This window comes from Sinocyclocheilus anshuiensis, unplaced genomic scaffold, assembly GCF_001515605.1.
Source record: "Sinocyclocheilus anshuiensis isolate Anshui unplaced genomic scaffold, SAMN03320099.WGS_v1.1 scaffold613, whole genome shotgun sequence".
NCBI classification, from domain to species: Eukaryota; Metazoa; Chordata; class Actinopteri; order Cypriniformes; family Cyprinidae; genus Sinocyclocheilus; species Sinocyclocheilus anshuiensis.
Window position 1 is genome coordinate 410,978 of NW_015536487.1, and position 13,264 is coordinate 424,241.

The window sequence follows — 13,264 nt, forward strand, 5'->3', positions numbered from 1 at the left end:
GTTGTTCCAAACTATTGCGTGTCTCTGAGAAACACAGTAGCCTAGTAGCATTTTATTTCTGAATCAATCAGTGTTTTTAACAAAACAGTTGAGTGAATGGCTCAAAGACTCGCAGTCACTTTTTTTGTTCTTGAACAAATCAATGTTTTTTAATAAATTGACTGACTGAATGCTTTAATTACTCACCATTGAGACTTGTTTCCTTCCTGAATGAATCACTGTTTCGAACAAATCAGGTTAAAGAGATGTGTCTTTAGAAAGGGAGTGTGCCCAAGCCCCAAACGTTTTTAGGAAGGCTTTTCTAGAGTTTGGGAGCCAAATGCGAAAAAAGCTCTACCCCCTTTAGTGGACTTTGCTACCCTAGGTACTACCAAAAGTCCAGAGTTTTGCGACCTTAAAGAACGTGATGGATTGTAGCGTGGTAGAAGACTAGTTAGGTACGCAGGAGCTAAACCATTTAAGGCCTTATTAGTAAGTAATAATATTTTGTAACTGATACAAAACTTAATAGGTGTAGAGACTGTAAAATTGGGGTAATATGATCATATTTTCTTGACCTGGTAAGGACTCTAGCCGCTGCATTTTGGACTACCTGTAGCTTGTTTATTGAAGATGCAGGACAACCACCTAGCAGTGCATTACAATAGTCCAGTCTAGAGGTCATGAATGCATGAACTAGCTTTTCTGCATCAGAAACAGGTAACATGTTTCGTAGCTTGGCAATGTTTCTAAGATGGAAGAATGCTGTTTTTATAACATGTGAAATATGGTTTTCAAAAGACAAGTTGCTGTCTAATATAACACTCAAATTTTTGACTGTAGAGGAAGCAACAGTACATCCATCTAGATGCAAATTATAATCTAAGAGATTCGGTGTAATGTTTTTTGGTCCAATAAGTAATATCTCTGTCTTTTTCAAATTTAATAGGAGAAAATTATTGGTCATCCAATCTTTTTTTTTCTATTTTTAACACACTCTGTTAGCTGAGATAATTTAGAAGTTTCATCTGGTTTTGAAATATATAGTTGAGTATGGGGAGGGGGGGAAACTTTTTGAATTTGAAGATCAAGGTAAATTGTACTTAATTTGTCTTCCGGGATGGGTTCCCAAACTTTCGCGTGCCACTGTATTTCATCATCCTCCAAAAGAAATATGTGCACCTAAATCATCTATAGTTCTTCCATTCATATGCAAATGGTACTGCTTATAAAACAGCTCAAATGATTCAGTTGAAATAACAGAGGAATGGTGAAAACATCAATTGTTCCTTTCAGTAAAATAACAGCAATCTTCCAAAAGGCATAAACCACCTGCTGAATTTCCATCCTGTAGTTCTCACTCAGGAGGAGATCCAAGATGTTTAGTTTCCACCTACATATGTTTTGGTTTTCTTGCAGCAACACTGCCTGTATGAGTACAATTTAATCTAGATGGGGAAACTGTGATGTTTCAATGCACTGTGTATGTGACAAATAAAATACATGTTTTCCATGTTCCTATACCATTCTGAAAGTTCCCTGCACAGTGTAGGGATCTGTATACTCTTGCTATACACGCTATTTCTTTCTTTCTTTCTTTTTAATCGTTAAATGAAACAGGCTTACATTTCCATTTTTTGCAGGAAATAGCTAACATGTCCTTTTCAGCATTTGCATATTTGTAGCAATGAGGTGTAGGAACACTGCTTCTAATGTGCTAGTGGCTCAGCACCTTGCTGTTCCTCCTGCCAATGCCCTTAGGTGGGCGTGTAAAGCGCAGATATGAAGCACATTCCAGGGGTCTAGCTGGTCTAAAGCTGGACAGTCACGACTAGAAGGAGGATATTGCTAACCGCTCACCGATTTAATTGCCTACTTGAGCTGACACAGACATGCCAAATCTGACCACTTCACCAGCAGATCTGAGGTTTGGTGGAAAGAGTTTAAATTAGTGAGAGAAAAGATTTGATGTACAGCTCAGTAGGAGGGCAGCGGTGCCAAGACATGGGGCATTTTAGAGTTGACATAGATTCTGTAAATGATCCAACCACTGACTGGAGGGGCTCATGCTGAATTGTTACGTAATAAGAAATTCTGAAGTAGACTTTAGTTTGTTATCTACAGGATTAAGAATTCCTGTAATGTTTTTTAAAGTAATTTTGTTCTTTGAGTTTATTGTGTTCTCACTGAGATCTCATTGAGAGTGTAATGTAGACCTAATGAATTAAAGGAATAGTGCACCCAAAAATAAAAATTTGCTGAGAATTTAAATTTATTCACCATTAGATTTGTAGAAATTTAGCATTACATCACTTGCTCACCAGTGGATCCACTGAAGTGAATGGGTGCCGTCAGAATGAGAGGTTAAACAGTAAATAACAGTGATCCACATGACTCCAGTCTATCAATTAATGTCTTGTGAAGTGAAAAGCTGTGTGTTTGTTCTTCATTAAGGCGTTTTAACTTTAAACCATTGCTTCTGGCAGTCAGTACTACATAACTCTTCTTGCAATAAAAAAAGTCAATCCCCTGTTGTATTCTCACATCATTCAAAATCCACCAACTTATTTGTTTAGAACGCTTGTAAAAAGTGCTTGATTTGTGCATATTTCTCAGAGTTCAGATGAGACGACATTCACTGGAGAAAGCAATATTATGGATAGACGACTTGTATTTTAGCTGGAAGCACTGGTTTGAAGTTAAAACACCTTACTAATGGATTTGTTTCTTACAAACATGCAGCTTTTTGCTTCACAAGACATTAATTAAAGGACTGGTGTCGTGGATTACTTGTGGAATTTTGTGATGTTTTTATCAGATGTTCGAACTCTCATTCTGACAGCACCCATTCACTGCAGACGATCCACTGGGACGCAGTGGATTGGGAAAGTAATGCTAAATTTGCCAGATCTGTTCAGATGAAGAAACAAACTCATCTACATAGCCTGAGGGTGAGTAAATTTTCAGCAAATTGTGTATGTACATGCTTGTGTTATGAGTGTGAATGTATGGGGAATAAGACTTCTTTATAAGACTTGATGCACATATTCAACACACTGTGCTGTTTTATTAAAACATTTGGGAGGCATAGCCTCGTTTACTTAATTATGTCTGTTAATAAGCTTATGTTCGAATATGTTTATTCCTCAGGGACCTTATAGTTTAATATGAAGAACAGTATGCAGAATATTTAAAAGCAACAACAGTTCTTCTGAATTCTAAAATACACACCTATCAGGCAAGAAAAGAAGCACGGCTACAAAACACACGGGAATAAGCCTAGGAAATTGCTATAAAACACTTAAGCACAAACACACATTGTTCCCTCTGAAGGGCATATAGTTGTGTTTACTCCTTTATCTCTAGCTGCATCTCACTAATAAACTCATCCACATGATCTCAAAGGACAAAATGCCAGACGTCTCATCTCACCATGTCCAAATAAGTCATCTTACTCACCTTGGGCAGCCCAAATACAAATGTGTGACTTGCACCTATATAGATATCAATAGACCTACTCAACACCTTGTTTCTTTCCCACAGCCTCAGATTTTCACATTACAGTAAATCAGTTATAAATTTCAGTACGAATTTAAGTGCTGAATGCCATTATGCTGTAAAAACATCAGTTCACAAATAAAATTCCTATTTTTTATTATATTTATATATTTTTACTTTATTCTTATAGCTATTATTTTGAAACAAAGGTAAAAATGCAAAAAAAAATTTGCAATAAATGTAAAAATGCAAAAAGTGATGAGATATACATATACTTAATTTTAATAAATAAAACATTCATTGAAAATGTAAAAATACAAATTAGAATTTTATTGGGGGGTTTTTTTCTGTTTTTTGGTGAAAGTATAAGTAGTTAACTTTTATTTACATGAAAAATTTAAACGAAGCTTTAAAAAAAATCCCCATTTCATAACACCACTGCATATCGCTGTACTATACATACACATTAAAACCCAACAGCAACATTTTAATATTATTTTCACTACTTTAAACAGAGCAATCAAAGAAAGATATGGGTATAATAATTCAAGATTAAAATTTGACAATTTATATTAGAATCTCATCTCATCTCATCGCAAGTGCGTTCTGAATTATGAGCAAAGTGTATATTGTGACAGATGGGGAGCTGAAACACAATGAGCCGCAACAGCTGGACGATGAAACAAGCAGGTTAGGGTGAGAGAGCTGGAGAGCGTGTGTGTACATAATTGTGTTTCCCCCCAAAAAACAGCAGGTTCAGACATGCATGAGATGGACAGCAGCATGTGAACATGTTTACGTCAGTCTCACATATTTCAGTCACTAAGATCTGGGGAATACAACTCTCTCAAATCATCTGAATGAGGGAACAAAAGGGCAGACAGCTGCATTCTCTCCTTTGAGAATTCTGGGAAAAGAGAGGGAGCGAGAGAGAGAGAGCCAAGCAGCTTAGAATATAATAAGTAGTTATTACAATAAGTAGTACAATAAGTAAAATGGTGAAATGGTTCATTTTTCTCCATTTATGTGAAGATTAGAACTATACAAGTATCTTTTGGATAGGACGTTTCTTTACTTGTATCAAGCTCCATTTAACTCTTAGTTTCTATTCAGCTGAAGGTACCATGGACTTAAAGTGCTGCGGTTTAATCAGAACACTGATTTGGGCCACAAAGAGCCCCCTGCGGAACAAGAGAGAGGATTCGAAAGGGGATAAATCATGTTAGACTGGCCACCTGGTCTTCTTAAAACAAAGGCTGGACAGACTGTGGCATTAGAGGTGGTTTAATGAGGCTATGGGTACAGTCAGTACCCAATCATTAAAGGCTTAAATAAAATCGCTCGTTCAGAGCTAAGAACAGTTGAATGCATGTTGGGTCTTATGACTGAATGAACTGCTGTGATCTTTGCATTGCGTCAAAGGCAAGTCATTTTGATATATACCTAACACAACTGGGCAAGCAGTCAGTCTGAACTTTTGAACAAAATTACGTTCCAATCTAATTTACACCATTATTAATCATCAGTAATAGCTGTCAGTCAGATGCTGTCCATTATAATCACTGAAAACCAACAATTACTCGTTCAGCTCTGAGATGAGCTGATCCTTGAGGCACAGCCTATCAGTTGCACAACTAACTTTAATCCTATCATAGAACAGGCTTGTCTCAATTCCAATTGACTTTTCAATTTCTAGCATATTAACCACGTCTCCTTTGCTGCTGACTGCATCAGTAGTTTTGTCACTCAGACTGTTGCTGAAACAAAAAATGTCCATCAGCCTTTGTTTGGCTTTATTTAGAGCTGTATATTTCACTGATTTGAAGAATCTATTCTATAGATAAATCTATATTTGTAATATTCCTATTGTCCTTACAGATATGTTTTTGTTTTAAAAACTATAGCCTAAATATTAAAATTATAGCCTCTATATAAAAAAAAAAAAAGATATCTGTGAAGAACTTCACATGGTTTCAGGCCCCATCATAGCACAGAAACTGCACTTGTTAAAATTACAAATGACTTGCTTCTTGCGTCAGACCAAGGCTGCATCTCATTGCTAGTTTTACTTGATCTAAGTGCTGTGTTCGACAGTGCTGTGATCTAAGTGCTGTGTTCTATAGATCATGACATACTTATAGATCAATTACAAAACTATACGGGTATTCAAGGGCAGGCTTTAAGATGGTTTAGCTCCTACCTGTCTGACTGTTATCACTTTGTTTAATTAAACGTGGAATCATCTCAATTAACGCCAGTAAAGTATGAAGTGCCACAAGGATCTGTCTTAGGCCCTCTGCTATTTTCAATATACAGTGGCATGCGAAAGTTTGGGAACCCCTTGCAGAATCTGTACAATTGTGAATAATTTTAACAAAATAAGAGAGATCATACAAAATGCATGTTATTTTTTATTTAGTACTGTCCTGAGTAAGATATTTTACATAAAATATGTTTACATGTAGTCCACAAGACAAAAAAATAACTGAAATTATTAAAATAACCCCCTTCAAAAGTTTGGGAACCCTTCATTCTTAATATTGTGTGTGGTTACCTGGATGATCTACGACTGTTTTTTTGTTTTGTGATGGTTGTTCATGAGTCCCTTGTTTGTTCTGAACAGTTAAACTGAGCACTGTTCTTCAGAAAAATCCTCCATGTCCTGCAGATTCTTCAGTTTTCCAGCATCTTTTGCATATTTGAACCCTTTCCAGCAGTGACTGTATGATTTTGAGATACATCTTTTCACACTGAGGACAATTAAGGGACTCAAACACAACTATTAAAGGGAACAAGGGACTCATAAACCATCACAAAACAAAAATCAGTCGTAGATCATCCAGGTAACCACACACAGTATTAAGAACGAAGGGTTCCCAAACGTTTGAAGGTTTTTCTTTTTTATAATTTCAGCTATTTTTTTTGTCTCGTGGACTATATGTAAACATCTTTTATGTAAAATATCTTACTCAGGACAGTACTAAATAAAAAAATAACATGGATTTTGTATGATGATTCACATTTTCACAGATTCTGCAAGGGGTTCCCAAACTTTCGCATGCCACTGTATGATACTGATATCACTTTTTTTTTTAAGTTAAAAGTTATCCACTTAACTCATTCAAACCAGGGTTACGCGGGTTTCGGTTTTTCTTTGTTGAAACCAGAAGCATCTTGTCCATTCAAACTAAGATTTTAGAGATTTTTGAGCTGATTTTAATAAAACCAAAAAAATTAAATAAATATTTTTACCTTTGACAATAAAGTTGGATGATTAGCCAGTTGTAGATAAAATATTATCAGTGCTGCAAACCTTGCCTGCTGACGAAATTCAAATGTCACTGCACTGACTATACAGAAGTCTATAAGCACATGAATAAAATATGCGTGGGAAAAGTGTGTGAAAGTAAAGAAAGACCCTTTGTGAAGGGGCAGGACACCATCTGAGAGCACAAAAAGTTCAAATGCTAAAGTCTATCTCTCTTTCTTTCTGCCTTTCTCACACACACACACACACACACACACACACAAAAACTCACACTGCAATTGAATCGCCAAACTCTGAGCATGTCCACAAAAAAACACCTGAAAAGGTGGCAATTCACACATACAAATACATGAATGGAAAAAATGGCGAGGAAGCGTTTTTATTTTGCTGGTATCTATGACAACCTCTTGTTGTGAATGCTCAGAGAACATAAAGCGTATGTGTGTGCGAATCAGTATTTGTGTCTTTGGGAGAGTGCTGGACGGTAAAAGAGGCTGATTTAAATTCATGCATCCAAGGAAAGTGTTTGATGTCATTGATTGTTGAGCAATTACAGGATTGCTTTCTTGAGAGAAAGTGGAGAATAGGGGAGCCACTTAGTGTGTGTGTGTACATGTAAGTGAGAGAGAGGGAGAATGAGAAAGATCTCCGCACTAAAACTGAGGTCATATCAATCGTTCCTGTTAGAAGATACAGTCCCTATTTCCTTGAAATAGACACGAAACTACACAAGCACCCAATTGATGGAGTGAAGTGGACGTATATTAATGTCAAGAGATACTTGTAGCCTGATATGGAAAATTAAGACCCAGTCAACTACATTCAAATTCAACACACTGACTCTAAAACATCAACAGTACTTGTTTTTTTGTTTTTTTTTGCATCACATTTCAAATTCCTTGTGCCTTTCAGCTCAAAGCTAAGCAATATTCTGGGGTCAATATAATAGACCAGCTATAATGTTGATTACCATAAAAATTTATTTAAATTAATCCTTTGTTATCTTAAAAAAGGAAAAATGGAGTATGTTATACAAGCACTTACATTAATTCAGTTGTTGAAATGGAATGCGTGTATTATTTGATCTGTAAAGCTGTTTAAATCCTTATTTTTACAATCGTTTTAGGGTTTATGGCAGGGATGTCAAACTCAATTCCTGGAGGGCCGGAGCCCTGCAGAGCTTTGTTCCAACCCTGCTCCAACACACATAATTTTCAAATAAGTTTGAACGACTAGTTGGATCAGGTGTGTTTAATTAGAGTTGAATCTAAACTCTGCAGGGCTGTGGCCCTCCAGGAATTGAGTTTGACACCCTTGGTTTATGGTGTCACACTCTCTTTGCAGTTAAGTTGTAAAATTGCATATAAATTGGATACTTTACACTTCAAGGGTTAGCAATTTTCTTCACACTAAAATCATGTCAACACAGGTGTTGTTTACATCTTGTGGCTGTATTGTTGAAACAATTATTTTAATGTTTTGCCCTTATTGACGTCTGTTGTAAGTGCCTCACTTGTAACCCTGAATTTTGCTTGTTTTGAAAAAGGTAAATAAATGTTTGTGATAATTAACATTTTGCCACAAATGCTGTCAATAAATAAGCTTAACTTCAACTGTATATGGCATGTTGTTTGCCTTATAGATCCAGAAAAACCCAGAAAATGCATAAAACTTGCACAGATACTGTCTGAATGTTATGGATTGTCACGACTGCTACAGTGAGGAGATGTAGGAGTTACACCACACAAGAGTCTTTAATAAATCCAAATCACAGAGAAAACAGGGCACGCAGGAGACATACATAGCACCTCTTGACGTATAACACTGGACAGGAAACAAGGGGCAGAACACAGTTTAAATACTGAACTAAGCGAGGGAATTAATGAGACACACCTGAGAATCAAACACAATCGGAACAGGAACAGGAAAATAACCAAATATGGGCATGTCACACACACACACACACACACACACACACACACACACACACACACACACACACACACACGAGGGAAAACTAGGTCAATGGGAGCACATGGGGAGCAAAACACACAGACAGTCAATATTCCTGACATGGATATAGCACTTTGTTGGTTTCACTGTTTTTGTTATACAGTGAAAAGATGCAATCCAAATACTGTGAGATCCCTCAGGTTTTAATTCATGCTCGTAGTGGGCAACATTACTATTCTATTCAGGAACTGCATGAATCAAATTTGAGCCTCAGATTTGCTATATGGAGTTTGTATGACAATAATATTGCCTACGTCAGGTGAAACAAAGGATGCTGACTGATTTGAGCACATTTTAAATGGACCTGCATGTGAAAAAGGGAGAATGGGGAATAGATGGATGGAGTGCTAAAAAGGATGATGCTGACAAGAGAACAAAACCCTGTATGTGTATTTGTCTGTATGGTGAGTAATGATGGTGTTAAGGGACATGGCTCGGTGCAAGATCAAAAGGGCCTAACAACTGCACCTGTTCATACTAGAGCTATTCTGTCTCCATCTCTTGCTCTTTCTTTCTTTATGTCACACACACATATAACACGCTTTTTAGTTCTGAATACTTTTCCACTGCTTCTTTGTCCCTGTGTCTTCCTGTCAAAATCAGCCTCTCTTCCACATGCCCGCCTGTTGAAAACACTTTACTCTGGTGCTGTTACTTCTCCAGTGTGTTTTAGATGATTTTGCTAAAGTGTATAGCCTATCTAAAGTAATTTCTGTCAGCCCTGTCCTTTTTCTTTAGGTATTTTCCAGCAATGTATGCATTAAACAATTTAAAGCATGTATTACTGGAATTTAAGCTACTTTAGAAACCTAATATCACTTCTAGTTTTAGTGGTATTGAACTAGACATCTCATTAAAAGTTAGGTTTTAAATTATGCTTAAAATCATAAGGTATTTTTTACAGAACCTTTCCTGAAATGGAAACTCCCCTCTGATTTCTTTTATTAATTTTTCAATTACCCCTATAACATACATTAAATTGAGTTTTTAATAACTGTTCAGTTGATTAAAAAGAAAAACAATCTCCATTCCATTTTTAATCAATTACATGGATCTAATTGATTTTACTTTCAGATTTTGATATCCGTCACTGTATGCTATTATCTAGCAGTTGATACCAGATAGATGGATAGATAGATAGATAGATAGATAGATAGATTTTAGATTGATTTAATAAGAAAATTACCAACAACCAGTAACTAATCACAAGCAAGCATCCACTGCTAAGTAAGATTAATAACTTGGATGTTCATATTTGTCAGTTTCAATCGAAGTATTCATTCATCCATATTAGACAGGGAGTCCAAATATTGTCAGTCCATTTCAAACGACACTATATCTCGTTTATGTGGATGGCATAACTGCACTCTCAATGTGGCAGCAATTGCACCTATTATTTTTGGATGCATTTTTCCACCAATCCATTTCTTCATAATGTGAAACTCATGCTCAATTACAAATACAAGTAACATTGCTGATCACCAGCTTTCAACTTATTCTTCAACTTTCATCCTAAGCATTGTAGTCACTAAATAAACCTGAGATGATAGAGCAAGGATACCTTTTTTTTCTTTAATATTTATGACTCTTCACCAGGAAGAAAAAGTCTTACTTTATTTTAAACAGGTGCAGTTTCTCATTCAAAATGTAATCACATTTTCAACATATTCAGCTCTGAAATGAATTGGGTAATTGGAAGTTGATTAAAACAGCTTTGTAGATGTAAATCCAGCAGCCTGGTGATTTTCATCATATCAAGCCGTTTAAAGCTTGTAGACTGTCATTTTTTTATTGGTGCATTTAAGTAATTGATATGAATGCATTGTAAATAGCTATCCAGCCCAGTTCTATTGTCTATAAAGGTCATGAATCTACAACAAGCCTCAATTATTGCCTAAGAGAACTTTTGAAATAATTGCTTTAATTATCTTCAAATGTTATCAATTAGCATCTCTGTTGTTCTTTGCTGAAGAAGCGTTGTGCCATAAAAGGGCAGATGTTGATGCTTGTGGGTCTGTACATCTGTGTTTGCGTGAGAAAGAAAGAAAGAAAGAAAGAAAGAAAGAAAGAAAGAAAGTAATCTCATTCAAAATGTAATCACATTTTCAACATATTCAGCTCTGAAATGAATTGGGTAATTGGAAGTTGATTAAAACAGCTTTGTAGATGTAAATCCAGCAGCCTGGTGATTTTCATCATATCAAGCCGTTTAAAGCTTGTAGACTGTCATTTTTTTATTGGTGCATTTAAGTAATTGATATGAATGCATTGTAAATAGCTATCCAGCCCAGTTCTATTGTCTATAAAGGTCATGAATCTACAACAAGCCTCAATTATTGCCTAAGAGAACTTTTGAAATAATTGCTGTAATTATCTTCAAATGTTATCAATTAGCATCTCTGTTGTTCTTTGCTGAAGAAGCGTTGTGCCATAAAAGGGCAGATGATGATGCTTGTGGGTCTGTACATCTGTGTTTGCGTGAGAAAGAAAGAAAGAAAGAAAGAAAGAAAGAAAGTAAGAAACTATTTGAGGAAGCCTGAAAAGATCAAATCACATTTGAAGAAATTCAACTGACAAGTAAACAGAGGGAACAGATAATACAGAATTCCCTCTTTGACTGTTCGATCAAAGTATAAGCTTTTGTGCTCCTGCCCTCTCCTGGCTGATCAATGAACTACAGCCAACCTTTTTTACGGTCACTTTCTAAATGATCGTATCTTCTCTGTTGGTATAATTGAAGGTTTCTATCACCACCTCATCATTTCTATGATTTGCATCCAGCAAGTCAAGAAAAGATTAAAGAGAATTAAAGGCTTATTGTGAAATAACCAGCCATGTTCGGAGACGGAGTCCTGCCTTCTTCATCAAGGCTAATGTTTGATCAAATCAGTGTTCATCATCATCATGACAAAACTTTATACATTTATATTTTCAACATTACTTTCCTTCCCTCTCCTTCTCTTTAAAATGAATGAGCATTGCATAAACCAATAAACACCCAGTACTGTAGGGTCAGAGACAAGTCACAATGAGATCACAAGATAGTTTTGCCTTTCACATGCTGTTCTATAATAGTGTCCAAAAGTCACGTGTGGCTCATTTGTGAGTTTAAACTTTACTCACCTTTTTGAGAGCCAAATAATTTATGCGCAGGCTAATAGATTCCAAATTAAATGTTTCCTTATCACACTAATTTGCAGTTGGTATTTATTCATAAGGATAGCCGAAGAATGGGCAATAAACCAAGCAAACATTAAAACAAACAAGCTGAAGTAATTATGAATTATGTTGAGTCAAGTAATATTAGCTTTAAAATGATTTGTTCAGCCACGTTGCAAATATTCCTATAAGATTTATGTCCATTCTTATTTTTCTGATGTTTAATGCAATCAGAGTCTATCAAAAAGAGCAGTTTCCAACAGAATTTAAATACTCGTGCTGGCTAGAGAGGAACACGGCTGTAACACATTTAGGCCCTCATCATACAATCCACATTTTAACAATTGTAATAAAGAGCAGAAGTACAGCAATCACTTTGTAGGGATAGCATCTGATGTCACTAAACTTGCATGCTTGGCAAATCCTTAGCATAGGCTGTTTTAGCCTGGTACCTTGTAAACATTATGCAAAACCAGCCAACCAGATTAGATTTTATTAGATATGAAAAAGGGAAAGTGTTTGTGTGCAATAGGCTATGCATCACATGCTGAACTTGACAACAACAAAGCATAGGCCTACTGTTTGAAACATTTATGGCTTCATAATGCGCACAGCTTTATTTAATTATTCAGGCATATATATATATTTATATACTATACTGCACAATATGCATTGTACACTACTGTACAGTACTGTTCCATTCCACTGTCATTGCTACTAGCATGACATCAAAGTGGCATTTAAAACCCTAGTTCCAGTCCTGGCCAGATGAGGGAGTGTTGCACTTTAACTAATCCTTCACTCCAGCAAAGCTGTAGGACACAAAGAATGTTACATTTATGAGAATTTTGTAACTAACAAGAAAAAAGAATAAATGGGAGAAAAAAAACTTCTTGGATGAATGTGAGATAACAAACAGCCTTAAATCTCACCATAAACATCTAACACACTGTAAAAAAAAAACGTCTCAGGTTACGTATGTAACCAGGGAACGAGACACTGCGTCCTCTAGGGGTCGCTATGGGGAACGCCTCGTCGTGACCCGTGTCTGAAGCATACATTGAAAAAACACCAACAACACATGTTCCAATGCTGGAACGGCTAGCAGTAATTTACCTTAGCTAAGGGAGCACAAACCCAGCATACAGCAAGAGGGGGGCTCGACCTACTGCACGATTGTTAGAATCAGAAGGGTAAGAGTACTGCAAGCTAGCCAAAAAACTCACCGCATCAGAGAGGCAGAGGAAGGGCCTAGTTCGCCTGATGATGCTGGTTCCAGGTGCTCTGGGAAAAACAGAGAACTCAACTCTCACGTGAGAGGAGAACTCCGAATTCAGAAAGAATAGC